This window comes from Stegodyphus dumicola, chromosome X1 (genome assembly GCF_044657685.1).
Source record: "Stegodyphus dumicola isolate Sdum_Otavi_A_Nest chromosome X1, ASM4465768v1".
NCBI lineage: Eukaryota > Metazoa > Arthropoda > Arachnida > Araneae > Eresidae > Stegodyphus > Stegodyphus dumicola.
The window spans coordinates 227,548,304-227,575,458 of NC_140780.1; the positions used below are offsets into that span (position 1 = coordinate 227,548,304).

The 27,155-nt window shown below is 32.5% G+C and overlaps 1 protein-coding gene across 1 annotated transcript in view; it reads left to right on the top strand.

The window, feature by feature from the left end:
- The first annotated feature begins 232 nt into the window (after positions 1 to 232).
- The window catches only part of Ssadh (succinic semialdehyde dehydrogenase), a 275,075-nt gene continuing 248,152 nt past the window's right edge, over positions 233 to 27,155 (top strand). Inside the window, exons 1-2 of the mRNA XM_085808726.1 lie at positions 233 to 285; positions 960 to 1,022. The gene's annotated coding sequence lies outside the window, so the exon portion shown is untranslated. The remainder of the gene's footprint in view (positions 286 to 959; positions 1,023 to 27,155) is intronic.

The window sequence follows — 27,155 nt, forward strand, 5'->3', positions numbered from 1 at the left end:
AAAAACAAGACCTTAAATATAATCAAATGTAGATTGTGAACAAACATAAGAGTAGGAATATAAGAAAAATTATACTATATAACAATTTTATATTTGTTTATTGGCAATAAATAGCAGTTCTAATTTCAATAATTCTATTTACAAGAACTTGCAGAACTTCTTAATAAATTTTGCCAAAATTATTAACTGAACGATCCGAGTTCATCGTTCACTGCAACCGTAACTAGTAGCCGTAACTTTGGGCGCCAAAACGATCGCGCGCGGAAAGGATGTCTCGTGTACAAAGTAAGTGCTAATTTGTTATTAATGCAATTTAATATTATTATTTATATATATTATGATATAAATTAAATTTAATTTCATATATTGTCAGAGGATGCTAACGAGAATAAAGTAAATTCGTAGTTTAAAACGATTACTTAACTTATCCCTTACTTACGATACTGAGAATTTTTTTTTGCTTTTACTGTATGTTTTAAGCGTTTTTAAGTATTTCTAGATTTATAAAAATAGTTTATGTATTTATAAAAGAGTAGGTTTCTTGATTGATTTTGATAGATATTTCTTTTAGTTTTAAAGCATGAAACTATTTTGTAAAGCTGATTTCTGCAAATCGTATATTTTAAAACATTAAGTAGTTGTATTTAATGTAATTTAAGCAATTTCGTTTATTATTTCTTAAACTTTTGCCCAGCAAAAAAAATATTATATATATATTTTTTTTTATAATCACATATTTGAAAATATTAAGCAGTTGTATTTAATGTAATTTAAGCAATTTCGTTTATTATTTCTTAAACTTTTGCCCAGCAAAAAATAATATGGTATATATATATATTTTATAATTTGCATTTCTGCTAAGCAGTTGTATTTAATGTAATTTAAACAATTTCATTTAATATTTCTTAAACTTGTGCTCAGCAAAAAATATTATATTTTGTTTTTCTTATTATTTGCAGGTATCCTGATAGATATCTGAAGGAACAGCGATGAGTAGCCTTCAGGATGGCACCATAAATTCGGTAAGTTCGTTTTTTCTTGTTCTTTCCAGGTTTGGTAGGTCAGAGTTGTTTTCCCTGTCCGATTTCCCTCGGACAGGGAAAACAATTTTGGCCGCCATCTTGGATTTCAAAAACGCGCCAAGAGGCGCGTTTTTGAAATCCAAGATGGCGGCCAAAAAATAGCCAAGGGCCGGTTACGGAAAATTTCCCGATACTTTTTTGGTCAATTCAGCCACTTGTTCGAGGGATGAACTGGAAGGTGCAGCATTAGCAGCACTGATATAAGCTGGAATAACAAGTTCATTAATTTTGTCAGCCATTGCTGCTAAACGGGTTAGATCTTCATTGGAAGCAGCAAGAATTATTTGTATGTTATTAGGGAGACGCGAAAGCCATAGTGACTTCAACAAGTCGTCACTAAAATGGCTTCCTGCCAGATCACGCATTCGTGACAGCAAGTATGAAGGTCGCTGATCTCCAAGTTCAAGTCCTTGTAGTAAAGTACGTATTTTGGAAGATTCACTTTCTGAATAGATTTCAATGAGCCGCTGTTTCAGTTTGGAGTATTTATCACAATCAGGTGGTTTAAGAATTAAGTCATGCACTGAATTCAGAATATCAGACTCAATTGCTGCAACTACATGGTTGAATTTTGTAGAATCCTCACTAATGCGAGCGATAGAAAATTGTGCTTCGATCTGAGCGAACCACAATGAAGGATTATTTTTCCAGAAAGGCGGTGGCTTCACCACAACGCGTGTGATTTGTGGCTCTGGTGGAATATCGTCGGGCATACTGATAGATAATTTTCACTTTAAATAATAAACACTTAACAGCACAAATATTGTAGCATGAAGATACACTATTGATATTTTACCATGATAACAATAAATATTTTAACCATGCAGAAAAAATTTACGTAACGATACACACACAAATAATACAGGGTCAGCAATTACACACACAAATAATATTTTACCGAAATGCATTTGAAAAAATTTATTATATTTATTATAGAAGAGATTGAGAAAAAAAAAATGATGCGTTCATTTTGTATTGCGCACGCACAATATCACCACTTCACACTGCTAAGGCACTTTCGAAGGAAAAAGGAAATCACTCCTGTAGCACATGGGAAAAAAATTCACTACTTCCGAACAATGAGGGAAGAATTTTGCCGTAGCACGTTGCAGAAAAATTACTGATGTAGCACATTTAGCGAAAATCACTATTGTATCACATTTGTCACAAAAGTTGAATGATCGAAGAATTATTGCACGACTGGCGAAGTCAGCGGAACGGAACAGATCACATTGATGATTTGCTGAAGCTCCTTGCGATGATATGCACGACTTTAGGGTCGTTGAAAATCCAGTGTCAGTAGCGTGCTCAGTCAAAAGGTCACCACTTTTGGTGGTCGTGTGTGCTTAATGCATGATATAATTAAAGAAAATAAGAGTAGACAATCTCCTATAACAAAAGAATATATTAAGTACTAAATTACAATTTAAATTACATTGCAGAGATCAACACAGAGCTCGGGACACAGTTCATGCTACCTTCGCGTACAGTTGTGTTGCGAGAAGTCTGAGTGAGTAAAGATGTCGCTTTGCTGCTCCAATTAAGAACTGGATTTTACACGTGGCGCCATCTCATGAATAGAAGTTGAAGTATCTGTCGGAACGCCACATATAGCACTATTCTAACATAGGTATTTTGACACAAAATCGGACTTTTTCTGAAATAACATACCAATTTTTTTACATATTCCGATTCTACAACTCAAATTACGCCTAAATATGAAATTTTGTAAAATTTGGAGCGAAATTTACGGAGAAATTCACAAATTTATGTTTGTACTTTTTTTTCAGTTGCGCCAAGAATAGTTCACTTGGCGAACTTCTTAATATGTGGCAACCTAGTTTCCTTTCCCGTGAGAGGGAAAAAAGTCACCATCGTTCCTTTTTTCCAAATAATATTCTTTATATTATATTTTTAATTATAACTTATTATTTTAAGTAATTTTTTCTTTTTCGAATTTCATTTTAATTGTTTAAGTTGCATGTTTTTTTTCCGAATAACTGTTTTAAAAATTTCTGTTTACCTATTCGAACTGCGTAAATAAAGGTGCAGCGTTTATTTTTTATCAAATAGTTTTCTTTATACATATTTTTGTCATAGTTATTATTTTAGGTAATTTTTAAATTTTTACACTTTTATTTTAATTGTTTGTGTTGCATTGTTTCTTCAGATAATTGTTTTAAAATTTTCTATTTATTCCTTCGAACTGAGCATTTTAAATATATTTATTAATATAAATTTTCCAGAATTTGATTTTATTTATTTGAATTGCGTTTCTTTCGGAAGAATCCTTTGTAACCCAGACTACGATGCGTTTGAAAACTGCATATATTAAAAGAGAAAATACAGTAAAGCACAGTTAACACGCCTTTCAATGTTCCGTTCAGAAAAGATATATATAAATAAGAAAGATGTATAACCGACATTTTAACTTAGGACGACTTGCATACACTGCTTTAAACAGTTTTATCATTGTGCCCATTGCTTTTCACAATTTTATCCTACATTTGGTTTCTTAAAATATTATTCATATTTTAGTCAAATATTTTATTTCTGAAATCGCAAGAATCAAATATCATACAATTAAAAGGTTTTAAATTGAAAAAAAAAAAAAAAAAAATACTAAATTTTACGCAAAAATTTATTTTTTCTTCTCTTTTTTTTCAAGCATTCTACTTTATTCTTGGTCTTTTTCTTTAGGCATTCTGCAAGTATATTAAAAAGCATCCAACTTTTCGAAATATCTTGATATTTCTGACAATAATTTTGAATAAAGTTATCGCCTTCCATTTCATAAAGGCTGACAAACGGCCGAGCGGTAAAGTCGCTGAACACTGGTAATTCACTCCGGGGTTCGAATCCCGGTAAACGGGCTGGTTGCATGGGCGTTTTCGTGGATTTTTTCATGTGTACCATGTATGACAGCTGGTTTCCCTTAGAAAGTTCTTCACGAAGTATTTCGTTAGAACCTTTATCAGTCTTTAGAGGCTAAACATTTTGAAGGTATGAGATGAAAGGAAAGACTGGTTTCATCAAGAGGTTTTGGTTTATTTAATTATGACAAAGTACACTAGGGCTATCTGCCTAAGGGGAGGGATACCTTCGTGGAAGACTTTCTAATGGAAACTGGCTCGCATACACGTTACGCACGGGGAAAACCACGAAAACGCACATGCAGCCAGCCCGTTCGCGTTATTCGAACCTCGTACCGAACTATCAGTGTTCAGCGGCTTTACTGCTCGGCCGTTGTTTCATCAGGAGAAAAAAAAACGCCTTTAGGTGACATCCACATACAATACTGGATAAACTCCCGAATCTTCAAATAATTTGACTGAGAAAATCATGGGATTCTCCATTTATGATACGATATGATGTTCTATAACGTAATTTAAATTTATACAACCATATAGTCTAAAACCAGTCGCTCTTCACTTTAATCTGCAATGATATCGTTTTTGTCTTTTCTGTTAACACAAGCTCCATTGATGGTATTTGCTGGTGTACACGTCCAAGTGTTTTCTCTTTGAACGCCTAAATTCTTTGAAGTATCCTGAAAGTATATTCAAAAGCGTCCAACTTTTTTAAACATCTTGGTATGTCTGACAGCCAAATTTTCCCTGCAAATTTTTGCTTAACTTTTCTCCCTAAATTTCTTCTTTCCTTCTACAGTTATTTTCAGTGCTCACACAAGAAAATTAAGATTTTTCGATTGCTAGACTTCCATAAATTTTGCATTCTTGTCAATTTTTTAAAATATCAATTACATGAACTGCGTTTCAGCTGAAGACAGCTTTTCATTTTCTAGTCATTTTTACTATAAATAAAGTTTAAAGCGAAGTCCAAAGGATAAATATTTGCATTAAAATATTTTTGCTAAATGACAAAGACATAAAACAGTCCAGCAGGGTTTATTCTGTACCACCGAGTAACCCGATTCTTATATCGGCTGAAACAATCTAAATCATATTAAAGATCATGTTTTTTTATACAATCTATAACGCGAGAGAAAAATTAGCTTCTTAAAACATTCTTTCTAAGAGGATTAATATAAAAGATTATATTTATATATATATATTTTTAAAGCTGGGACTTGAACCAAACTGTCAAACTCTTAAAGTTTAATTTACATGGTGGTTATAATTAAAGTTCCAATTTGAAATGGTTATAAAAAGAAAAAAAATGGCGCTGTATACAATATTGTTAAATGAAATAAGACACGAAAACATCTGTTTAAAATGTGTTTGATATTTTCCGAAATGTATTACAAAGCATGTTCAATGTAGCGTCCAGCATTTTCCGAAAGCAAGTTAAATCCTGTTACTGCATTCTCAACAGCAACTCTTAGCTTATCAGGAGGAATGTTACGGACATGCCAGTGCATCACATTTTTCATTTCTGCCAAATTGTTTAGATTATCACCATAAACAGAGCTTTTGAGATAATCCCATAGCCAAAAGTCACAGAAGTTGAGGTCTGGTGGGAAGGGGAGAAGTGTCGGCTTATAAGTCGTTCATTCGTGAAATGTTGCCTAAGTAACTGTGCGACACACGTGAGGTGGGGGCCAGCCCTGCATAAATATCATAGTATCTAAAATGCCACGTTACTGCAGTTCATGTATCACGAAACATTTTAACATTGACTCTAAGTGAGCTGCAATCACAGTGGTCCAGCTGTCGACTGCTCTTCAGAGAAAAATGGTTCAGTTATAAAACTAGCTGTCATTCAACACTAAACGGTGTGGAATGACTGCTATGCAATCGAACGCAGTAGAAGAATCCAATTGAACTAGATAGTTAACATGAGCGATTTCATGAGCTTGTAAGACAAATCTAATATCACTGGATTTAAACACTTCTTTAATCTTCCGAGAACGTTCCTTCTTTAGCTCATATTCCAAGAATATTAAGTGAATACAATTATTGCAAAAGAAATTGAATATTCATTTGCACTACGGCTTGGTAGTTTACTAACGAGTTAACAAAACTTATATTCTGCTTTTTGTGTCTAAGAATACAACAATATTTTAAATATTTACAAATAAAATAATAAATTGGAGATTTAATTGGAGCCTCACCAGTTGCCTAGCATTTGAAGATTGTTAAATACTAATTGTTTGTTGCGAAGTCTAACCCAGGCTGCACGGTTGGTTTTCGTAGTTTTCTAGGTTCTCTTTACAAAGGTTCTCTATGAAAGCATCTTAATCAAATACCTTCCATGTTCTTTCTATGTTGAAATAACCAACTAACCTAGTTTAAGCGCGATTTCCAAGTGAAGTTACTAGCAAAACCCGAATACTCATTAAAAATCATGTAGCTTGCCAATGAGTAACATGAAAGATACGGCGCCAATAATTGAATTACTGTTACGGTACGCTGTTTCTAAACTTAGATGGTCATTTCTTAACTAAATAGTCCACCAGCGGCCGAGCGGTAAAGACGCTAAACAGTGCTAGTTCGGTCCGAGGTTCGAATCCCGCTGGCCGCATGGGCGTTTTCGTGGTTTTCCCCATGTGTAACGTGTATACGAGCCAGTTTCCCTTAGAAAGTCCTCTACGAAGGCATCCCTCCCCTTAGGCAGATAGCCCTCGTGGGCTTTGCCATAATTAAATAATTCAATCCAATTCTTAATTAAATATAATTGATTTGTAACTTCTACTAGAACTGACGATAAGAATTGAAGTGCAGATAAATAATATCGTGTGCAATCTTGATTAATATGAAATTAAAAATATTTGCATAGAAAAATATTTCCATTCAGACAGAAAGTTTTTTGAAAGATTTGAAATTACTTCATAAGAAGGATTTATTAATAACCGTAATAATTACTGATGATTAGGATTCAGTTCTTGACAATTACATTCTAAATTAGAATTTTAAGGATATAATGAAAATGCGCTACGCACAACAATACATTTTAGGATAAAAAATGAGTTGATTTTTTTATGTTTTAAAACTTCTTAAATTCATTTAATAAACATCGTATCCTCGTTGTTAATTGAATCCAGAATATTGGGTGTGTTTATATAATTATTCTTACTTGTCCACAGAATCTGCTGATTTATCCAGCCATTAAGTAGCTGCAGATCATTTCTACATAACCATTGAACTTCCATTAATTCAGTCTCTAGAGGGTTGTATGTTTATATCGTAATTTGACTTTTATAAAAATGATTATTCTAAATCTTATGTTTCTATAAAAATATACTGTGCTTTAAAAATGTGGGTGATAGTATCAGCCGCTCTTTCAGCCACTTCAAAAGCAACAGTTTGTTTAGAAATAAATTATGCAGTTAATATCATAAAATTCAAATAAATATCAACCGAAAATTCTCAGTTTTAGACAATTCGATTTAAACGAAGTAAAGTAGCAGACGATAAAACGCCGAAGGTAAAAATTTACTCTTATTTTTTTAAAAAAAGGAAGATAGAGAGTAATTAAAAAATAGTTAAAAATTTGTATAATATCATCTGTAATTTAAAAAAAATGCTTTTCATATAGTATTAATAAATATTTATTACGCATCATTGAGGGAAAAATGTCATATAATTAATTCTCCGTAAAATCGTACTTGAAATTTAAGGTTTAGAAAATTTTGAATAAAAATGTCTAATTTTTTTCAGATATGCTTAAAAATACACCTACTTTACGATGATGGTAAAAATTTTATAGGTTATGATTCAAAATGTTTTTCGAAAAATTTATAAAAATTATTTAAAAATAGAAATTTAAAAAATAAAACACAAAAAATGGGTAAATTTTATTTGGAATGAATCTAAATTTCGAAATGTGAGAGAAAAAATCAAAAAGTTTAATGAAAAAAGAGATATTAATAAATATTTGCCAAATTCAATTAACATTGAGGAGCTAAAATTTTGAGAGCTAATATTTTATAAACTACTCGTACGATTTTTAAAAAACTTGGTATTCTGCCATAATTTGAACCGTAGAATCGAAATATGTAAAAACATTGGTATGTTATTTCAGAAAAAGTTCGATTTTGTGTCAAAATACCTATGTTAGAATAGCTCTATATATAAATCTAATATATATCCTAAGTCGTGCTTTCGAGACATGAAATATGCAGTTTGAATTTTGTCAATCGGCCCAGTAGAACGGGAGATATAGCACTGTCCCCCTCTTTTTTTTTTTTTTTTTTTTTTTTTTTTTGAGCAGTGTACATGCATGCAACCGAAATACCGTCCACTTGCGGTGAGAACTTAAACGATAACGTAACGATAAAATTAAAAGATAAAGATGTAGTGCTAGACTACACAATTCAGTTTAATCTAACAGGTTGACTGAGAAAAACCTACACTAGCAATATACTAACTAGACGGCCAGAATGCCTAGCCGCTGCTAAGATTAACAGCTGGAGAACAATCTAGCAAACGTATGCCTTCACTAGCGAAATCACGCTCTGTCTAACCTTTTCGCTCCAACAGTTTAAATTCTCTGATCCACCTACTTAACATACATCCTGGCGAGGAAATTCGAGGGGAAATAAGAGAATTCAGGAGGTCTTACAAATTAAAATGACTATTAGTAAAACTAAATAGGACACTACAGGCATTCTAAAAGAAAATATATATATATATATTCAAAGAATATGCTGAAATCTTTTTAAAAATTAAATTAGAAATAAATGGTAAATGGCCTAAGAATTAAAAAAAAAAAAAAAAAAAAAAAAACGAAGAATATAAAAGAGCCGTTAAGGAAAAATTCGGTTCAAACTTAGAGAACATAGAAAAAATATCCAGGTATGAAACATATACCGAAAATTGCTTAAATTATTTACGGGGTAAATTTGGCAAAGGAAAAAATATGAAACATATTGAATATGTTACAGAGTTAGCACATTTTTATCAAATTATATTACATGATAAGATTAAGGATTTAAATATGATTTTTATGAATGATGACTGATGATTGTGTAGAAAGGAATTATAAGATGAAATATGAACATCTAAAAGATAATTTTAATTTAATTAATAATTTTTTTGAGCGATAATAACGCCAAATGTGGTTTATGGATTTAATACACACACACATATATATAGCAGCTTTTACTACCAGTTCTGCTAGAACAAGTATTTTCAACATATTAGAAGGATTAGGAGATAAATTATTATATTATGATAAAAATTCCGTTATTTATATGGATGATGTAATAATGTAAAAAACATGATGTTTATTGGGTGAAAGAGGAAATGAATTAGAAGAAAATGAATGTATAAAGTTATTGATATCTGGCGCTTCTAAAGCTTACAGCTGTATTTTATATACTAATATTGAAAAAGGAAAAGGGAAATGTTTTAAATAATTTTGTTTGTTTTCTAGGAATTGTTTTAAAATGTTAAATGAAACTGAAGCCAAACTTAATTTTAAAGAAAGAAGTAAGAATAATAACAGGAGAAACTAATTATACAGATATAAAAATTAATCAATTTCAAATTCAAAAAGGAAAAATATAAAAGTAAATGAAATGACTAAAACATATGCATTGAGTTTTGATAAAAGAAGAATTTTAGATAAAGATGATACTGTACCTTTTAGATACCAAAATATGTATAAAATGTTTTACTAAATAAAAGGCAGAAAAAAATTCCAGATAAATGTCAGAGATTATTAGAAACATTTATTGAAATATCAGGAATTAAGAGAAGAATTTGTAGAAAAATTTAAAGATAAGGTTTATTGGAAATGTATTTCTGCAAATCAGGAATTAACAGAAGAATTTACAGAAAAATTTTAAGATAAGGTTAACTGGAAACGTATTTATGAAAATCAAAATCTATCAAATGAATTTATGAAAAGATTTCAAGATAAATTCAATATTTTTAAAGATCAGAAATTAGAAGAACCTTTGAGAAACGTTTTACATAATGTGTACCGTGTGCCATATCCTTTTTGATTTCTAAAAATTTTCTCCTTTCTTTCTCTTTCTTTTATAATAAATGTCTGTTAATTATTCACCTTTTGATGATGAAATGAAAGAAGGACCTATAGATCATCCTGGTATTGGTTTTAAATTAACGGATGATGGAAATTATGATATGGAGAATAAAATTTAAAAAAATTGTTTAAATCCTGTAGATAATCATGATGCTGCTAATAAAGAATTTGTATTAAAATATATAGAACATAATTATTTTGAATTGGAAAACGAATTAGTCGAAAAGAGTAAGAAATTAGATACCAGTTTGTTAAATGTTACTGAAGAAAATGCAAGTAATATCAGAGACATAGTAGGAACGATTAATGAAGAAAATTATTATGATAATCAAATAAACGAAATCATATTAGAATTTAAAAAGAAATTAGAAGATAAATGTTTACAAATTAAAGACGTTATAGAGGAAAAAAACAAGAAGAATAGAAAATGCTGGAAATCCAATAAAAGATCAAGATGCTGCTACAAAAAGTATGCTTTTGATATTATGAATGATTTAAAGGATTTTAGTCCTTTATATGCTACTAATTTAAATGCTACCTAATAAATGGAGTAAATAAAATCAAAATTTGACAAATATGGAATTTTGGATAAGGATTCTAAATTTTTAATAGATAAATATATTAAAATCGCATTATTTTTTCAAAATTTCCATTTAGACTTTTTGAAGTTCGAACTGAAGTTGACGATAGAAAATAAGAATTTTGTATGCCTGTAGATCAAGACAGATAATGTTTTACTTGATCTTGTAATAAAAACATGGGTGATTTTCTTAAAAAAAGTCATGGACAATTTTCTGGTAATGCAATCAAGGAAATTAATAAAGAAAACTACATATTAAATTGTAAAGGTATGATAGATGGAGAATATTTGCATGATTTGAAAAAACTTTAGAATTTCAAGTAAGATTCTTAATATTAATTTATGCCCCTCCTAACAGGGGGTCATGAAATTTAACGAATATCTTTAATTTTCAAGGGATAAACATTTGCCCTCCTGTATTCTTTACAAAAAAGTAATATTTTGATATTTTTCAGAGTTCTAAATTCTTTACAGGATATAGTGTCATTTTTTTATTTTTTAGGGTGTGCTTATATTATTTCAAGCTTTTTTGTAGTTTTTTATTGTTAGTTTCTATTTTTTGATTTTAGGTGTACATTGTTTTTTTATAAATATTTCAATCATTTTATGTCTTTAGTGTCGAAATTTCATATTTTTAAGATTATTTTAAAATGTTGTGTAAAAAATGTTTGAAATTAGATAGTTTTTCATAAATAGTTTAATCTTTTTTTTTTTTCATGTTTTTGACTGTTTTTACAAATAGCATATTGTGGGTGTCTTAAAATGTCGAAAGGAGGATGAAATATTTATAAGTAGCAGCGTATGTCCCTTACTATAGGAAACAGACATTTTTTAGACAGGTGTTGATGAAATCAACACATCTTTATTAAAAATATCTGTGTCCAATAATGGGGGACATATGCTGCTTACTATAGCAGTCTTGACACATTCCAAAGAAAACATTTCAGTTCTTTTTTACAAATATGAGTGTTTTCTGCTAAATTCTACTTTTCAAATTCATTTCGGCTAAAGTGAACAGCAGAAAATATTACAATTGCGTACTTCCATGCATCAGGTTTTGCATACATGTTTAGCACTTTGTATCCGAATATGCACATAAAAGATTATAAATTGAACCTGGCTCGCAAAACTTTAACTTTTGAGTACTTTTAAAAGATTTCCTGCTATTTTTCGGCTTATAAATATCATTTGTACAGATGAGAAAGATGAAAAAGAATTCCCAGCTTAAGGCAGTATTACGTGGTAGTATTTACTAAAGCAGCATTTACATGTTCAATATATTCATAAAAGTTCATTATTCACTGTTGCACATATTATTTAAATTAACCAGTTATTTATAATTTCAGTCTTTACTATGACTCCTCCTTTCTGTTTCCTCACCAGAAATATAAATGAATTACAGAGTATTTAAGCTGACGTTTTTGGAAGACAGAACGTGCTTCTGCCTCTCAGGGTCACGTTACGTTACTTCTGCCATTCCGGATAAGTTTGCAATTATTCGGCTTTGCGTTATTTGCTGCCGACATAAACTGTAGCGCCGGTGAGAGTTTTGAGCCAACTTCGATTTAAATTTAATTTAATCTGAATCTTTGACTACTAGCCTACGTTTTAATTTAAATTTGACTGTTATCTTAGTTACATTGCAAGTGCTTGTCGATCCTGTTAGCACGATAAGTACATTTATATTCCAAGTTTAAATAAAAAGATTGTTTTAAACCTTTTTAAGTCTCTATAATTGTCTCAGACTCAACGATAAGTTGCTTAACGTTGTAAGGATTATATTAATTTATCTAACAGTTAAATTTTGAGTTAAACTTCCTTCCCTATCATTTCTGAATTTCAACTTACAATTTCCGGCCAGAACGTATTTTTAGAATCACGTTTGAATGTAAATTGAGGAAGAGCGGTATTTAACCGCGAGGTTCTACTGTATTAGTGAAAGATAATCAGAGATTCTGGTTAGCACGCGTCCGCAGTTTTAGGCTACTCTGTCTTAAACTATTATTACGTTCGGCCGTACTTTAGGCCCTTAATAGCTTCGCAGTCAATTAGTGTTAAGGGGCCAACTCCGTTAGAAGTTTGATAGCTTCGGCTATATCTTTTTAGTTAAGATTAGTTAAGTTCTTAGTTCCTAAGTTCAAGACCGAGTGTCGGCTTTACTGTAAAACTCCAAGACGGAGTTCTGTTAAACCTTGTTTGAATAATAAGGATCTTTAACCCTTTTCAAGTTTTGGTTACTGTCTCACGAACTCAAGCGATTATTCGCTTATTAGTTCTTAAGATTCTTCACATTCAACTGTAACTTAAAGTACACAGTACAGAATCTTACAACGTCTATTAGGGTTTGGAACTAGTTTTATGCTCCCAAAGAAAACCAAACTCTATAACACAATTTTTATTCCATTTTGCCATTTATTTTTAGCATTTAACTTTTATTTTATTCACAAAAATATGGTGGTTACACTTTTCATAATATAATATTTTTCTGACTGATATATTTACATTATTCTTATGGTACCTTCGGTGCCTTTTAGCACGTCTTTGACTGATGTCATATTGTTGAATTCTTTGCATTTTGAAATACATGTTATTCAGTGTTGGCAGTTTTTTGCTTTTTTTATTTCCATTCAATTTAATTTTACATGACATTAGAGTTAGCCGCATTTTTTTATTATACGTTTTTTATATGTCACTTAGAACAATGTACTTAATCTAAAAAATGTGACTAGTTTCGATACTTATTACTTTACAGTTAAACAAAATTTTACTTATCGCGTAGTAGTTATTCTGTTATATAAAGAAAATTATGCAAAGTGAAATCCCTATGTGAAGATTTTCATTGAGGGAAAAAAATTAAAGCTCTAATTTTAAAAGGAAAAATCTGAAAAAAAAAAAAAAAAAAAAAAAAAAAAAATGGTGTAAGAAGTTATTACAGTGATAGTTATAATGAGTGTAAAGTTAAGTATCATTGTTAGGTAAAGGAAAACTGAAGAGCTTTTTGAATTAACTTTGATGGACAATCATTGAAAATTAATATTTTAAAATAAATAAAACAAAGATAAAAGAATTAGTTAACACAAAGAACAAGTAATGGCTACAGAAATATTAAAAGAATTAATTATTAGACTGCTAAAATTAAGTAAATAAAAGTAACACTAATAGAACAAAAATTAGCAAAAAAAAAAAAAAAAAAAAAAAAAAATAAAAGTCAAATAGAAAAACTTATTAACTAAAATATAACTTTAGATATCTTATGAGATATTTTCTCTATTTCTGCACGCCTTCGTGGTGTAACTGGAAGCGCCTGGACGCATATTCGGGAGGTCCTCAGTTCCATCTCGGCGAAGGCATTGCGGATTTCTTCAGTTTCTTTACATCGAAAAATTCTAAGTGACACTACACGTGGCGCCCGAACTAAAAACGTGGGGGGGGAGGGCAATGATTCGACATCACCAGAATGTGGCGACTGGTTCTCCTCATACCCAGTCTCCTTTTATAAAATGGAATTATATAAGGTATTTTCTCCCTGTTTCTGCATGCCTTCGTGGTGTAACCGGAAGCATGCTCGAAGCGTATTCCGGTTCGGAGGTCCGGAGTTCGAATCCTTGCCATGGCACTGCACGTTTTTCACGTTCGTGCATCGATATAACCTAATAACTCTACAATCTAATTGATCATAAATCAGTTAAATTTATAACAACTTGAAAGAATGTGGCTATATATTAAAGTATTATTAAAGACTAAAATTAAATAAAAAGTCATCATTTAAATATATGATTTTACACACATCTTTCATTAAATACAATAATGTTGAAAATGTGCATAATATTATAAATTACAAAATATAAGGCATATGAGTTGTTATAAATCACATCATTTGCAGGTAATAGTCAATGAAGTTTGAATAAGAGAGAAAAAGTTATATTGTCAGATAGCTTGCAAACCATTTTTGCATGTTGAAGTAGGTAATACAATGTTAGAAAGATATTTTATTAATTAAAGTATTGATACAAATTTTAGTAAAAATTAAGTGTTAAATAAGTTTATTTCACATGAATTAGACATATTCTATACTATATTAGAAACATTATTAAAAACAAAATAAACATGTGTGCACTTTGCTTTTAAATTGCTTAGTCAGTTAAGTAAAATTTTAATTTGAAAAGCAAATTAAAGAACTTATGCCACATTTACTGGCAACACTTCCTGAGGTCTAATGATCTGATGAGTAACATTAGCGATAAAATTTGTGCCTTGTAAAATATCAACGCTTGCCAGGCCACCTATCTAAGAAATGCTGCGAGAGCGTAATGTAACATAAGATTTGTAAAGCAAAGGCCATGCGAAAAATGGAAAAATTAAGATATAAGAGTTTTAATGTCAACAACATGAGGAACTTTTGTTCCTCTTTGCTGACGGTCTTTCATAGGGCTCTGGCACTTCTAATTTTAAAAATTATGCCCTGGATCAGGAAATAAAAATAAGAGAAGTTTCCAATAAAATCGAACAATATCAAGCAGGTAAAATGAAAAGTAAATGAAACTTAACGTGATATCTATAATAACAATATTGTTACGGTTTTTGTATTTAGTTTGCTATTTTTAGTAGAATTTTTATGAAATTGTTTCATTTCGCCGTGCAATGCTGCGCGCGACAAGTTTTAAGAGTAAGCTACGCTGAAAAATTAAAAATACAGGAGGACCCTCATTTAACATTTAATAAATAGATATCTCGTAATTGTATTCTTTTGCTATCCAGAAAAATCAAGAAAATACCAGAATGTTCTCGTGCATGATTAAAAAGCTTATAAAAGCCAGATCAAAACATCTCAATTCAGTTGTTTACTTAGTGCTGCAACTGATTGTAACGAATTCGCGGTGAGATCGGATTAGCTTTCTTTGTGTTTTTGAATTGAGTTTTATTTAACGCTTTAGTAGTTTAAAATATAACTACTGTGAGATGTTGCGGTATTGTACGAATATCTCTGAGGAAATTCAGTATTTAGTTTTATTTCTTGGGATAAGAATAAATTTCATTAACTTTTTATCGACTTGCGCATTAAATCCATTACGAAACCTTATGCACGAAACAATATAAATGTTTTCTCACTTATACAAACAATATTAGTATAAGCTTGAAGAAATTTATGTATGAGCGTGAATTTTAAATAAATTAAAACTATTGTACTAATTTAGAAGAGTTTTTTAATATTTATTTAGGAAGCAAGACTAACATAAACAACGATACAAATTAATATAAATATCTCAAATCCAGTCATTGGTAGCATCGTATATATGATAGAAGCCATCAGGATGAATAATATTCACAACAGAGCCTTGAGTCATATTCTACTTGGAATGTCAGAAAAGATTATCTGCGAAACACGTTCATCAAACACAAGGCGTCGTTTCTGTCCTGTCGGAGAAGTAGCACTTCTCCAAAATACTAATATATAGCATCTGGCATTTTTACTGGCAAATTTCCAGTAAAAAGGAACAGCCTTAGAGCTGTTCAGTAATAATGCCGCATTTAGCCAGAAAAGTATTTTAAACACTCGCAACCAGAGTTCCCTATAAGCTAAGCGCGTGTGCCCGCGCATCTCATTAAAAAATTTAATACACGAAGAAAATCAAAAAGCGCTCACACACGTCACTAACAGAAATAATAATAAGAAGAATTAATTTTTACATTACTTTTAGAATAAATCATAATAAACAAGTTCGTTAAAAATTCGTTGGTATTTAATTATGCGCGCTTGTGTTGTTCCATACAACTGCAGGAAACGGTTCTGGTGCGCTCGCGCTGTCTACTAATGTGATAAATAAAGTACGAATTATTAAACAGCGACTAGCACGCGGTACGTTGTCAGCAAGTGTAACAGATAATGCATGTTTTTATGTATTGTACTGTGTGTTGAAATATTTATATATAAACCACGGAACATTTTGAAGAATGCAGGAAAACGCCAAATGATTTTAGAATAATGGAATGGAAATAATGATTTTGTTAAGGGAAAAGAAAAGACAGATTATTGAAAACTGGATTTTTTAAAACAGCATTTAAATAGTATATCTCATGTGGACAGTGTAACAATATTATGAAGGAAAACCCTTACTTTTGGCAATAAAATTAGTACGTATGTTAAATGAGATCCCGAATGAACGTAAACAATATCCATTTGTGAAGAAAAGAAAATTTGTATTGATAATGTTGTAGGGTTTATATTTATTTTAACTAACATTTATTTTAAGTTTAAACTATCTTTCCTGTCAAGCCTTACCTTCCCCTGGAACTGCCAATGCCAGAATATGTAAATTTTAGTAGAACGCGCAAGGATTCAAATTATCAGCGGAAGTATTATGAGTTAAATAGAAAGGAAACAAGTTCGGTGTGTGATATTCTTACTTCACGAGCGCGGAGGTAGTTTGCGAGAAATTGAAGAACCCCGCGTTTCGGCCTATGTGCTTGGCGGGAAGTAGTGATAATCGTTCAAGTGAGCTTCAAGTCTGCTGAATTAGCAGCGATATTGTAAAACGCGGTGAGTTAGTTATTTTAGAGAGCCTCGTAGTTAGAATCTTGTCTTTAGTTTCTTTTCAGGTTATTATTTTTATTTGACCGCCAAGTAGGCGCAGTCTGTGAGCGTCAAGAGCACGCAATTGTAATTTATTACGTTGAATAAAAAGGGACTTAAACCCTTCACAAGATTCTGTATTTTATCCAGTTTTCACAGTCACCTCTTGGTTGCGTGCAAGTTGGAGGCGCGCAACGTTACATTGGCGCCCGAACACTTATCGAACTGAAATGGCCGAAAATTGGATGGAAGCCGCTGGACAACACCAAGAAATGACAACTCAGTTGGAAGGATTTGGATACCCGGTCCAGAATTTGAGAGCGTCAATCAAGCCAAACGTCCATTTCCACGGAAAAATTCGGTGGCGGTATTTCTAGAAGGTCTAGAAAACCACTTTCAGCTCTACCCTGTTCCTGAAAGAGAAAAAGTTGCCATCGCCACATCAGCACTAAGAGGACAGGCCGCGCTATGGTGGAAAAACATAGGCAAATTTCTATTAGGGGAATTTGGAAGCCAGACATATACATTTGAAAATTTCAAAAAATCGTTAGTAAAGGCCTTCCCCATAGTGAAAGATCGCGCACGGCTGGAAGCCGAACTATATAGTTTCTATCAACGGGATATAGCAGAATTGACGGACTTTATTCTACGAAAAATCAAGCTAACGGATATGCTGTATGGAAAGAAACCCGATGCGGAGATTATTGAAATAATATTACCAAGATTGTTACCCGCTGTTCAAGACTACTTCAAAATTAGAAACCCAAGCACATTGCAGGAACTCTTCGAATTGGCGGTGAAGTTTCAAAATCGCAGAATAGCGGAAAAAGCGAGAGGGGAAACATATTCTCAAAGTACCCGAAGGAAATCTTCAAAGGAGGAAACCAGAAATGGAAATCGCTCTTATGGGGGAAAAAGCTATCAAGCTAACGCATCGAAACTCGAAGGTCAAGGCCCAAAAAGAAAATTTGAAAATAAACATCCGCGTACCCAGAAGACACAGATTGAAAGGAAAGCTTTAAACGAGTAGAGGGGCCTGTGAAAGGGAGGGTCCAGACCCCGGAAGTTTTAAAAAAACCCTCAAATAGACATTTAAATACGGTCATCGTAAAAAACTCACAGCTACCAATTATACAAGTCCTGGTTGGCGATGTACCAGTAGAAGCCCTCATCGATACAGGAGCAGAAGGAAATTTTATGAGTGAAAATTTCTTCAAAAAGAATTTTTATAGGGTACGATTATTTAAAACCAAAAATACGGAAATTATAGCGGCGCAAGGAAAAACATGTCACTGCATCGGGAAATTATCATTAAACTTACAGGTAAAAGAGGAAAGTCTCAAAGTATTAATTTTTGTGGTGAAAGATCTGCAACATTCTCTTATTTTAGGTATCGAGTTTTTAAGGGCCGCGAGGGCCAAATTAAATTTTCAAGATAGTTCCGTGGTGTTGGAGATGGACCAGAGGGTGGTGGAACCTGTGGAGACACCTCAAGTGGACCTTAGCCATCTGAATGACCATGAAAGGAAAGCAATACAGCAAGTGGTGAGTAATTTTTCTCATTTGTTTTCAGAAAAACCAGGAAAGTGCCAAATAGTGACGCACAAGATTCAATTAAATGCCGAAAAACCTTGTAGGACTAAGCCATACCGTTATGACAAACAAAAAGACTTAATCATCGAAGAACATATTCAGGAGATGTTAAAGAATAAAATAATAACGCCCATAAATAGTGAGTACGCGAGTCCAGTCGTACTATGTAGGAAAAAGAACGAGTTTCCTCCTTCGGATAAAAGGGCTTGGAGGTTTGCTATTGATTACAGAAAACTAAATAGTATTACCAAATTCCCAGTTTACCCTTTGCCGGTTATAGACAAGATCATTAGACAGATCAAATCGACAAGATATATGTCTACTTTGGACTTAACGTCTGGCTACTATCAAATAGCTATGAGACCCGAAGATATACATAAAACCGCGTTTATAACAAAATCGGGCACTTATGCATTTTTACGCATGCCTTTTGGGTTGTGTGGGGCCCCATCAACATTCCAGAGAGCTATGGACATTGTTCTAAAGCCTGTCCTAGGAAAATCAACTTTAATTTATCTAGATGATATAATTATAACGAGTAGTACGTTGGAACAACACATTAATGACCTAGAACAAGTTTTTAAATTATTAAAAGAGGCCGGTCTTACAATTAACGCCTCAAAATGCAAGTTCGCAACTAAAGAACTTAAATATCTCGGTTATAAAATTTCGCAAAAGGGTATAGAAACGCAAGATTCAAAAATAAAAGCTATTAAGAATTTCCCACCGCCCAACACCGCCAAGAAACTTTCTTCCTTCCTTGGGTTATGTTCTTACTATCGATCTTTCATAAAAGATTTCGCTAATATTGTTGAACCACTCTTAGTAATCAAAAGAAAAAAGGGTAAATTTACGTGGACAGCGGAAGCTAACACAGCTTTTGAAAGATTAAAAGAAGCGCTTATTAATGCCCCTGTTTTAAAATTCCCTGAGGGGGACGAAAACCTGGAAATTGCAGCAGATGCGTCAGACTATGCGGTGGGTGCGGTTCTTATGCAAAATAACCATCCTCTGGCATTTTTTAGTAAAACGTTGAATCAGACTCAAAGGAATTATACAGCTACAGAAAGAGAAACATTAGCCGTATTAATGGCTGTACACAAATTTCGAGTTTATTTCGGCAAATCGCCAGTAACAGTCTTTTCGGATCATGCGGCTGTTGGTAGACTTTACTCGGGGAAAAATCTAACGCCCAGGTTAATAAGATGGGCTTTAAAACTCCAAGAATATAATATCACAATAAAATATAAACCGGGTAAGAAAAACAATGTAGCTGACGCACTTTCTCGTATAAAACTGGACGATGAAGGCAATGAACTTAAATGCGCTGTGTTGACTTCAAAAATTTTAGATTCTAGAGATACGGTTATTACTGAACTGAAAGCTGATCCTGAATTTGGAAATATCTATGTTTATTTGAAAGACCCCGAAAGCTTCGAGCACACAGATATCGATGCGATAAGAAATAGAGCAAAAAACTATGAAATAATAGATAATTTATTATTCTATACGAAAACAACAAACGAAAATCTTGAGTATAAACCAGTCATCCCAGCCTCGCTTCGATTAAGCATTTTGAAGGAGTTGCACGAAGCAAAAACAGCGGGCCACCTAGGGGTCAGAAAGACTTTAAAAAGGGTACGCGAGGCGGTATATTTCCCGCAATTATACAAAATAGTAACGGCGTATGTCAGGTCCTGCAATCAATGTCAGTTAATAAATGATATTAATTACAGCCCGGCCGGGTACTTAAAAAATAGCATTCGCGCTACATTTCCGAATGAAATTTTAGGCATAGATCTTCTTGGTCCCTTCCCCCAGAGCGAGTTAAATAAAAATCGTTTTCTTTTAGTAATAGTAGATCATTTTTCAAAATGGACAGAAATTGTTCCACTTAAACGCGCGTCAGCCAAAACAGTCGCAGATGCATTCTTACACAGATACATTTTAAAATACGGTGCACCGATAAAAGTCATTAGCGATAACGGAAAACAATTCATTAGTCAAATATTTGAAAACATATGCAATGGACTTGGCATACGCCATATCAAAATGGTTCCGTATAGACCACAGGCTAACATAGCAGAAAGAGTTAATAAAAACATAGTATAAATAATTCGCAGTTACGTTAGCACACATCACAAGCGCTGGGATGGCTACATAAATGAATTAGCTTATGCTTTAAGAACGGCACATCATGATACTAGGGGAAAAACTCCAGCAGAATTATTCTTAGGCCGAAAATTAATTACGCCTTTAGATAAATTATTCTTTGTGCAACAAAGAGAGCAGGAGTTTAAACAAAAAGATGTGCAAAAGCTGATTGATCAGGCGCTTAAAACCTCGGATACGGCAAGAAATAGGCAGAAACTTTATTATGATAGAAAACGCCGTGAAGCAGATTTTAAAGTTGGGGATAAAGTATTGAAGTGGAAATTTTCTTTATCAAGTGCCCCAGACAATTTTACGGCAAAGCTAGCTCCAAAGTTTGAAGGCCCCTATGTAATTCAGGAAATCAAAGGAGTAGTCTTATATCTTAAGAACGAGAGAGGGGAAACCTGTAAAGCAAGTCCCGACCAGGTGAAAAATACTATAATCCAAATGATTTTGAAATCCTTAAAAGTTTCTTGCAGGACTCAAGTCTAAACGAAATAGAAGGTCCAGAGACAACAACTATTCCACCACCCAAGAAACAGAGAACTGAAGAGAGACCTAGCCCTTCTACAACCCGGACGTCGGTATCAAAAAGAAAAAATAATTTTCAAACTCCAGCGTTTAAGAAAAACAAAAAAACAGATGCACCGGGTAAAGAAACCGTGGTAAAGAGAAAAACACCACCTACAAAGGATTGCAGGAGAAATTATATATCAAGGAGAACGCGCACACAGCCACAGAGTCAGGTACCAGCAAGGCCGCCGTTCCAGAAACTGAAACGGCAACAGGAGGCACAAAAATACGAGGAACAGAAGAAATTCAAGAAGGACTCCAGACCGGAGGACGTCAAGACCAGCCGTCCCAGGGAAAAACGGAAATGCCAACAACCAGACGATTACTCCGCCAAGAGGCCAGCATGTAGAGGACGCAAAAGAAAAAGCAACGTGGACGACACTCGGAGATCAATAAGGAGAAGATTGACATCCATGAAACCTCTAACTTGGGAGCAATATTGCCAAAAACGAATGACGGAGTTTCAAGCATCGAAAACTCAAAGATAAGTTAAAACTTTCTATAATTTTTTTTTCTCTTTTGTTCCGAAATGTTACGCATAAGTACGAAGTTCTATGTTTTGACGAAAGTCAATATGTCTCGGTTGAGACTTAGTTTTGTTTTACTTTATTTAGCTAAGGCAAAAGTATTATTTTCTTTAAGTGTAAAAGCTAAAAACAAGCATTTTCTGTTGGTCGAAAGACTAATTCTGTTATGTTAAAGCCAAAATTTGGCCGAAGATAAAAATAACTTCGTATTATTGTATTAATAAGAATTTTAGTTTCAGTGCCGCCCGCTTGGCGAAGAATGAGTAAAGTAAAAATTTATTTTCTCTTATTCATTTTATGGTAAATTGTAAAAATCATATGTATTAAAATTTTGTAAATGTACGTAAATACTTGAATGTTATGTAAAAGTAGAATTTAGTCTAGAAGCATAAAATTGTAGATGCTAAAAGTGAATGCTTAAAACCAATGAAGTCAAAATTTAAGTATTAAACTGTAAAGTCATGCTTTAGAGCGAAAGCCTGCATGTTTAAAGATGAATGAGGGGGAAGTTAGAATGAATGTGTTTTGTAGGGTTCTCCACCTACATTTGAATTTTTAAGACTATTAAAGTAGCTCATTGAGTTGTAGAATGTCGAGTAAGGTGTGTCCATTTGGTCGTTGAATTCTAACAAATCATGGTGGTTAGGGGAAGTGTTGTAAGACTAAAACACGAATATTCCCGTTTGACACCACACACGGTGGAGAGCCAGGGTAAAGTTAAATTAATGCTTGAAAAATTGAATGAATGTGAAGTAAGCAATAACTAAGAAAAACGAATCGTTAAAAACAAAAATTTATTGTGTCAAGAAAGTGTAAATTATAATGTATTTAGAAAGATACTGATACTTATTCCTTCCAGATGCTGGAAGGAAAGACCAAGATTGATTGATGAAGTCCAGGAAAAGTTGCTGTAAGAAGAGAGAGTTATAACGAGCAACAGAATTTTAGTATACAAATTGTTACATAAGATTTTTTTGTGTAAACGAGGTTCTCGCCAGTTAGTTCAGAATTAGAGAAACTTACAACAGGTCGTTTGTAGGACCTGCTTCCAAGTTTTCCAAATTCTGGCAGCGGCAAATGTAGGGTTTATATTTATTTTAACTAACATTTATTTTAAGTTTAAACTATCTTTCCTGTCAAGCCTTACCTTCCCCTGGAACTGCCAATGCCAGAATATGTAAATTTTAGTAGAACGCGCAAGGATTCAAATTATCAGCGGAAGTATTATGAGTTAAATAGAAAGGAAACAAGTTCGGTGTGTGATATTCTTACTTCACGAGCGCGGAGGTAGTTTGCGAGAAATTGAAGAACCCCGCGTTTCGGCCTATGTGCTTGGCGGGAAGTAGTGATAATCGTTCAAGTGAGCTTCAAGTCTGCTGAATTAGCAGCGATATTGTAAAACGCGGTGAGTTAGTTATTTTAGAGAGCCTCGTAGTTAGAATCTTGTCTTTAGTTTCTTTTCAGGTTATTATTTTTATTTGACCGCCAAGTAGGCGCAGTCTGTGAGCGTCAAGAGCACGCAATTGTAATTTATTACGTTGAATAAAAAGGGACTTAAACCCTTCACAAGATTCTGTATTTTATCCAGTTTTCACAGTCACCTCTTGGTTGCGTGCAAGTTGGAGGCGCGCAACGTTACAATGTATTAATAGCAATTAAAATGAATAGTTAGTTGCATTTTATCAGGGATATTAATGATCATAAAGCAAAATATGATTAAATTCCAGAAAATTGACGAAGTAAGACGTATGCTTTCACGTTTTTAGAAATAATTAGGGCCAGATAAGAAGCAATGGACGTAATCCCCCCCTACGGGAAAAAAAATTAAAAAAAACTTTCTTGTACTATTTCAAATTGAAATGTTATTCAAAAATTAAGGTGATGTAACACACGCGTATTTTAGAAAAAATACAAGGAAGTGCAAATGGCTTGAATGAATTTTACTCTAGTGATCTCCTGTAATTCTGGAAAGATTTCAGAGTTCATGTTTTTAAATTAAATTGTATGCTCAAATATAAGAGGAACGTTCTTACTTTGACATTCTATAAACTGAGATTTTAATAGTAATGAGTTTGTAGAGATAGGGTGTATTCGATCACTGCTAATATGCTGTGCAGTGTGGTTTAGGGATTGTTGAAATTATTTCTTTTTCCCTCCGATGGATTCAGTTTTTCTTTTATTTTTTATCGTCTGTCGCCGACTAGGTCACGTGACTGGCGGCAGAGAAGGAATGTAATACTTTTTTAGTTAAGCTTGAGGGCGACGCCTTGAAATGATCTGTTCTTGGCCGCATAGCGGTAATGAACAATTATAATAATTGTTCTTGATAAACTAATCTTGGCCTATGATGGGAAAATTTATATTATATGTATATATTGTGCTTTAAATAATGTACATAAGCTCTTCATTAAATGTTTTGTTTTTATATAAAAAAATAGAATCGTGAATTCGTGAGCAGAAACGTGACAATTTTTATACATGTCTTTTGGTGCCGAAATTCCCGGACCTTTAGATACTGTGAAATAGAAACTGAATATAGTTGAATATAGTTCTATGCTGGAATAATGGAAGGATACCTGAAAATATCAGGTAAGCCATTTTCTTTCATTCTTGAAGTATTCAACCTTGAAAAATAATGATTGAGTTAAATAAAAGTATTGAATATTTATGTTGTTTTATTGAAATATTACTTGAAAGAATAATACTTCATTGATGCTCGAAAAAATAATTTATCTTAATCGAAGGAAATTTGTGGACTATAAATATATTGTTTTTAAAGGAAGTACTGTACTTTAATTTTTGTTACAATTATTTGTTGAATTTTATAAGGTTATATTCCATTACTTGAAATATGGAAAATATAGACAAATTAAAGTCGAAAAGAGCTGCTATCAGATCTGCAATCACTAAACAAATAAATAAAGCAGAAGATTTGCTGGTAGCAGCGATTGAAAGAACTGACACAGATTCCTTGTTAGAGTGTCAGGATATTTTGTCAGAAAAAGAAAATTCTTTAAATGAAATTGATAAAGAGATAGATAAATTGATTGAAGATAAAGCTGAATATGAAAAAAAATTAAAATCGTTGAAGAATACTCTCATAAAATTTTGAGTATGAAATCCAAAATTAAGAATAGGTTAAGAAAATGTAAAGCAGATACCGAAGTTAACGTAGTTCAAAATGTACCTGTAACTCTTGTAATCGAAGGTAAATTTGTTCCGGCAGTTAAGTTGCCAAAAATAAATATTGAAAGGTTCTCAGGTGATCCCAGTACTTATTTAGAATTTATTAACTGTTTCAAGAATGCTGTGGATAACAATGACTCGTTATCAAAAATAAGTAAATTTCAATACCTGAAATCTCTTTTGACAGGTACTGCATATAATGTTGTATCAGGGTTTGATCTCACTAATGAAAATTATGATGAATGCCTAAAATTATTAAACGAAAGATATGGTAGGCGGGATACAATCATAAACTGTCATATAAATAAAATTTTGAACTTAGAGCCAGTAAAATCATCAAATAATATAAGGGGACTTCGAAATCTGTATGATAAATGTGAAATACATATCAGAAATCTCAAGTCAATGGGGGTAACAACAGGTTCATACGGGCATCTACTTTTGCCTATACTGTTAAAATTGTTACCAGAAAACATGGTTCTAGAATTTCATAAGAAAAATAATACAGAAAATGAGTATAAGGTCAATGACCTATTGGAGTTTATAAGAGAAGATTTACGTGCCCGTGAGGCCACAATATTAGTAAATAATTCTTCTAGTAATAAAATACATGACACTTACACTAATTTTAATTCCAAACAAAAATATAATCAGAACTTTTCTTCTAAGAAAAGTGTTCCTTCGACTGCTGCCTTGAACACTTCTATAAAAATATTTTGTGTATTTTGTGACTCTTCGGATCATACAAGCTTGGGTTGTAAAAGGTATACAGACCAAGAGAAACGTTTTAAATTGAAGAAGGGAGGACGCTGTTACAAGTGTTACTTAAAATCACACCTGTCTTCTAACTGTAAAAGTAAATTAACCCCATGTTCGAAATGTGGTAATAAATTTCACAATGAGCTGTTCTGTAATAAACCAGAAAAACATGAAAGTCCTGAAAATATTAACGCAGATAAATCCACAACCTTAGTATCTTGTGTTTCTGAACAGAAAAATAAAACTATTTCTACATTACTCCAAACTTATATTGTATGTGTCTCTGGTGGTGAAAACAGAATCCATGCAAGGGTTTTGTGTGATAGTGGTTCAGAAAAATGCTTTGTAAAAGAAAATTTAGTAAGAAAACTGAATTTAAAGCTATAAGAAAAGAAAATTTATTAGTATATTCATTTGGCGGATGAAAACCACAAGAATCATCATTTGACGTAGTTTCTCTTGAATTACAAAATGTTTCGCAACCAAGCAATACCATAAATATTGAAGCCTTGGTAGTTGAAAAAATAACTGGCGCCACAGTCAAAATTCCAGAGAAAGGTTTGATTCAACGCTTGAAAATGAGAGGATTTAATCCTGCTGATACAGGGCATGAACGGGAAATAACTATTTTACTAGGGTCAGACTTTTTATGGCAAATTCAATTAGGTATTGTGGGAAAAATTGGGAAGCGTTTATACATTGCAGAAACTATTTTCGGACGTACTATTCAGGGGCAGATAGAATCAAAAGATAGAAGAATAAATTGTTGTAGTGTATCAGTTGAGAGTGAAAATGATGAACTGAAGAAATTTTGGGATTTAGAAATCATGGGTATTATTGAGAATAACGAAAAGAATTCTAGTGATTTAGAAATCATAAATGACTTTCAAAATAATTTGAAATTTAAAAATGGTCGTTATGAGGCAAGGTTACTATGGAGCAAATCTCGCGATTTATTGAGAAATAATCTTGAAGTGGCTAAAAGAAGATTTGCTAGTCTAGAAAATAAATTTAAGTGTAATGAAATGTTATTTGAAGAATACAACAATATTCTCAGGGAACAAGAACATTTAGGAATTGTAGAAGTATGCCCTGAAAACAGCTCGACACTTAATTCTTATTATATGCCTCACCATCCTGTAATTAGAGACGACAAAACAACAACAAAGGTACGCATC